The sequence below is a fragment of the Eurosta solidaginis genome, chromosome 5 (genome assembly GCF_040869045.1).
Source record: "Eurosta solidaginis isolate ZX-2024a chromosome 5, ASM4086904v1, whole genome shotgun sequence".
Classification (NCBI taxonomy): Eukaryota; Metazoa; Arthropoda; class Insecta; order Diptera; family Tephritidae; genus Eurosta; species Eurosta solidaginis.
In genome coordinates this window covers 75250099-75255820 of record NC_090323.1, presented here as the reverse complement: position 1 = coordinate 75255820, position 5722 = coordinate 75250099, and the positions used below count along the sequence as shown (strand labels likewise).

Genomic DNA, 5722 nt, shown 5'->3' with positions numbered 1-5722 from the left:
GCCGCATGAAAATTTTCAACTTTGTAAATATATCTGGAAAGAAATAAAATTTTCAATTTCCGTTTTCGGATTCGTGGTCCTGGGTCCAAAGCGCGTCTTTTGACACCTCTCCCGATATTTTTGGACGAGTTTTAGTAGTTGTGAGCTAAAGTAAAGAATTACCTAATAAATTTTCACATCAAAAGTAAATAAACAAAAAATGTAAACATAAACAACGTTTGACATTTTATGACCACCTTCGAATGAAAAAACATGTAAAATGCAACTCTGATGCTTTTACCTGGTTATTGTACCATGGTAGCGGCCACCGTGGTGTGATGGTAGCGTGCTCCGCCTATCACACCGTATGCCCTGGGTTCAACTCCCGGGCAAAGCAACATCAAAATTTTAGAAATAAGATTTTTCAATTAGAAGAAAATTTTTCTAAGCGGGGTCGCCCCTAGGCAGTGTCTGGCAAGCGCTCCGATTGTATTTCTGCCATGAAAAGCTCTCAGTGAAAACTCATCTGCCTTGCAGATGCCGTTCGGAGTCGGCATAAAACATGTAGGTCCCGTCCGGCCAATTTGTAGGGAAAAATCAAGAGGAGCACGACGCAAGTTGGAAGAGAAGCTCGGCCTTAGATCTCTTCGGAGGTTATCGCGCCTTACATTTATTTTTTTTTATTTTATATATTTTATTGATGACATTACAAAGATGTGCTGCCACATCAACAAAGAAAAAACAAATATAAATATTACCTTGCCACCTTTCAGTTAATAAAGAAAAAGGAAAATATATATTTTTACGGACTGTACGTATATTTAATTGCCTCAATTAATTTCACGAATGAATCTTCGTGATATTTGCTAATTTTTTTTTTCCATAAATACTCACAAATTAGATCTGAAAAATTATGACAATTATTTGTGTTATCCTTCACCAAAAAGTGTTTAAACGCATGTCACTCCGACTCAATCCGCTGAGTATACGTGCCATCTTCCGCCACAAAGGGGTGGTCCGGATCGCTGTGGTTCATCTTCCGATGCTCATACCCATATTCAGCCAAACAGTCGTACGCTTTCCAAAAATCGGTGTGTATCGTACTTCCTTCGATAACGTGCTTCTTTATGAGTGGTATGAGGACCTCCGCGGATCGAATATTTCCCGGACACACCTCTATCCGTATATGGTTGGTACCGTCTTGCACCATCCCCAACACACAATGTCCTTCGACCCTTCGACCTGAAAAAAAAATTGTTAACTATTTACGTGTAATATATATACTTTTATTACCTTTGTTATATTTCCGTTTTCCGAATATGCATCCGTTCGATCTGGACAGCTTCCTGCTGCGATATTTGATATAGTACAACTGCTTCACGACAGTAGTTGTACCAATCGCATATAGTTGCACTAGAAAGGACTGTGCCCTTGAAAAAATATTTCTTCCGGACTTGAGACTGCTGCTAATGACAAGCGTGCGCGTACATTAAATAAAAAATGTGTGCAAGATCAATTTTCGCGTTTTCAAAAAAAGTGCCCGTTGCCCTCGAAATGTAGGCCTTTGACCGGCATACCCCTTTCCGACATCGGAAACTTCCAACTGTGTTGTTTCCTTTGCATGATACCTGCATTTGAGTTTTATGCAGTCTGCACTTTTTCGAGGTCAAAACTAAACCGAGTTTTTCTGCGAAAAGAATGCACGACTCGCGTATTGTACATTCTTCGTAAATTGCGACTAAATTCCACATCTCATTTACTTCTGATACCTTCAGAATATTTGAATTTCTTCCACTACTGAAGTCGTCGTGTGTCACACCACTGCTGGTGGAAGGGACATCATCACAATCTAATAAGAAATCACATTTAACACACTGGAACAAAAAATAATACAAAAACCTACCAACTGGAACAATACTCATTTTGAAAAGTTGAAAAGAAATTTTTTTTTTTTTAGATATATAATTTCTGTGGTAGGGATTCTAAAGATCCTCATAAAACCGGGTTATATTCCGACAGTATTTTCAATTCAATAGTTTTTTCATGGCCCCACGCCAGGTTATAAAATTCAATATAAATGCTTGTTGCCATGTTTTTCCAGTATCCCGTTATGGGTCACTTTCATCTAAAAATCCTTTTTTATTTTAAGTTGGACAATTTTGTGGTTCAAAGGATATTAACTCATTTCTGACCTGACCTCGAGCAGCAGGTACATGCTAAAATTGTATACAGCCAACGCCTGCCTGTGTCTGCACGCATGGTCAACTTAACTACAACATACATACATATGTATATGTACTTGTAAACAAACCTACTAATCACTTAGCAGGTATCTAGTTTTACGAAATTATTATTTATCTCAGAATTAGTATAAGTAGATGTAAAAATTAAATTTTATTTCAATGAAGAAACATCGTTCATTTCCTTAATTCATAAAAGTTCTTGTTTTATTATTGCGAGTTTTAAATAAATATTATTAGGAAAATGCCGAAAGGTAAATGTTTTAATCCATTTCATTTGTCTCCGCACCCAAACACCAAAAACCACGGTACTCTGAGAAAAGTAAAAACAAAACCACTTATTGACGCTGGATATTCCTGTTACAAAAAAAGCGATGGAGCAACAAATTTGCAACAAATGCCGACTTGAGCTATCTAAAATCAACAAAGATAATGAGGTTTGTATATACTTGCACATATAATAATTGAATATACAAATTTAGAAACAATATATCTATTTATGGAACTCATATGTGAGACATTGGCAGCTGCTCTCATGTACACATATGGTTTTCCATATTTTAACTTCAATATTATTAAGTTCGTCAAATATTAGGTAATTATCATACATTTGTTCGTTTTTCCATATGAAAGAATCAGACGATATTAATTTCAGCGAAGTACTCACTGAAACTGATAGCGACGTGAATTACGCTACGGAATGTTCTACATCTGTATCATTGGAGAAAGACAGAGAAGCAATGTTCAAGGCAACTAGTTTAATCAACAAAGACTTAGAAATAATCGGAGTTTCACCAATTCAAAATAAAGGTTCATCAAAAACGGTATTCAACTGAAAAAATGCAGAATGTTTCTGAAGCAATTTCAGGAAAATTTTTTGGCATATTCAGTGATGACAACGTTTGCTTCGCTGAAAATGATGGAAACGAAATATTACAAACTCTTAAAGACGCATTCGCTACCACCAGTGATCGAGCAAACAACTATTTGCAAAGACTGGCCTCATCGGAAAATTCAACATCATTTATCTGCTACAGTTCTATGATAACTGTTGCTAAGAAAATTGCTGAGGAAAAAGGAATTCTGGCAGAAGCAAATCCCAAGAGTCATCCGTCATTAGAAAGAGAAGTTATTGATTTAATAACACAATTTTATGAACTCGATGAAAATAGTCGTGTGATGGCCGGGAAAAAATTAATAACGAACGCATTCACACGAAATTCATCAAATTTTTAAGGAAAATCACCCCACGGCTAAGTGTAGTTTTTCAAAATTTGCAAATTTGAGGCCAAAACTTCATTTTCATTGAGGAAATAACTTACAGACAATGGATGAACGTCGATAGAACCACTTTGCAAGTAATGGTATCCCCAGTTGATAAATACTTATAAAAATTAGAGTCCGGGTTAAAAAAATTAGTGTTGCATTCATACATAGTTAAAAGACAAAACAAGATTATAAGCAGCAAAAAAGAATCTTTACCAGAAAATGAATACATCATTCTCTGTGATTTTTCCGAAAACTATGCATTCGTCGTACAAAATTAAAACCTTTATTATTAGAAATTATTAAATTCTATTTTCGAATACGAAGTTTTTTATATTTTACATGTAGTATCTAAACACACATACACATATACATATTTTCTTACGACGGTTTTGAAGTGTGCATTCCCATTTTATTTTCAATAATATATGTAAATGCATTTTAAAAATAACTAAAACAAGTAAAGGTGTCTAAGTTCGGGTGTAAACTCAGCGTGAGCTTCAATTGTAAATTTAATTCAGATAAATTACTTTTCTACATAACACGTGGCACCGCCCGTTTAAAAGAAAAATATCTCCCCATTTCTTCTTACAGTACAACTTGATAAGTGAAATATCATTGATTCAAGACTATTTTTTGCTAAGTTATAGCTTATTGTTCTAGTCTACGACCCTTTTAAATTTGTTTTATATCTAAGTTGCCATCGTCTTTAACCAATCCCGTCCTATTTTACTAGAAATATTTTCTGCTATAAGGAAAATATGTGTACACAATTTCGTTACGATATGTTAATTTTTCTTCGAGTTATGGCTCCCGAAACATAGAAAATTGGGTAGTCATAAAAGGGGCTGTGCCACACTATTTTCAAAAAATTTTGTGTTTTCAAATTTAATGTTATAATTCAATTTAGAAAGTAAAATTTTATTGATACGAAGTTCTTTTTTGTTAAGATATAGCTTATTATTTTCGTCTACGACCCTTTTAAAAATCTTTTATATAAAAGTGGGCGTGGACTTTAACCGATCTCGTCCATTTTTTCTAGAAATATTTTCTGCTATAAGGAAAATATGTCCCTCACTAGGGTAGGCACCTTGTCGTTGGTGTGAGGGCTTATCCGAACTCCATAGCGCCCGACAATGAGGCGGAGCTGTTTTGGACTGACATCTACGCCGTTTCGCCTCATAGTATGGCGGCGGAATGTCGGTGACCAAGAACTGCCAACCCCCTAATCCAGGGTGTTATGCGGACCGTGCATATTGGACGATTTGCAGCCAGGGTATAAATTCGGCTGTATTCAAACGGAGCCTTCCCGATACCGGGCTCGGGAAGTATTGATGGCCTTACCACAGTAAGGGGCGCTGCTGTGGTGGACGGTTCTCTCCCCGTATATAATACTGGACCGCTGAGCCCGCCTTGTCGGGCAGATGGTCGTACGGCCAAGATGAACGACTCATTACCTAATTTTAATAAGGACGATGATAAGAGGAGGACTGAGTCGCAAGCCAAGGACGAAAAATACGCATTAAGCGAAGCGTCGGACTCGGGGAGTGAGAGTAGTGCTGATTCAATGAACTCCGTGTTGGAGAAGCACAGAAATGAAAACGGAGTAGAAGAGTGGAGAAGGGTACGGAGCAGGGGGAGTAAAAGAGCTCTCTCGCAGTACCGTGCAGCACTAAGAATTGTACAACGCTTGGGAGCAGTGGTCGACCCAACAGAAGTGGAGATTGAGCGCTTGGAATGGGCCCATGAGGCGGTAGAAGTAGGTCGAAGACAGTTCAAAAGGTTTGCTGCGAGAAACCCTCGGTTCTGCAACCGGTACGAGGAGGAAGAAGCGTCGAATGGCAGACCCAGTCCCAGAGCCGCGAGGCAGGGCAGTCGCATAGACAAGGCAAGTAGGCCCAACGCTGTAAAACACATGGGCCCCAATAGCGAGGTGGTATAATGGTGTGAAGAAGATAGGGTGCGACAACATCGCGAGTTTGCAGTGGCTGGAGGAAGTGGTTCCAAACCTCCAAAGGCAAGGCGCGAACGCGCGGTTTGAAGTCGTGTATAAAGCGCAAATCCCCACAGTACCAAAAGTTAAGGTATGGATACCATTCGTGATGAAGTCAGAGGATACACTGCGACTTCTGCAGAATCAGAATCCGAACATACCGACACAGGATTGGAAGGTACTTACAGTATCTCGGCCTACGGAGGAAGGTCAGTTCTACATCTTCCAAATAAACAAGCAGACG

At 38.2% G+C, this 5722-nt stretch overlaps 1 pseudogene; it reads right to left on the bottom strand.

The window, feature by feature from the left end:
* Positions 1 to 781: 781 nt before the first annotated feature.
* Positions 782 to 1730, bottom strand: LOC137254185 (uncharacterized; annotated as a pseudogene).
* Positions 1731 to 5722: the final 3992 nt, after the last annotated feature.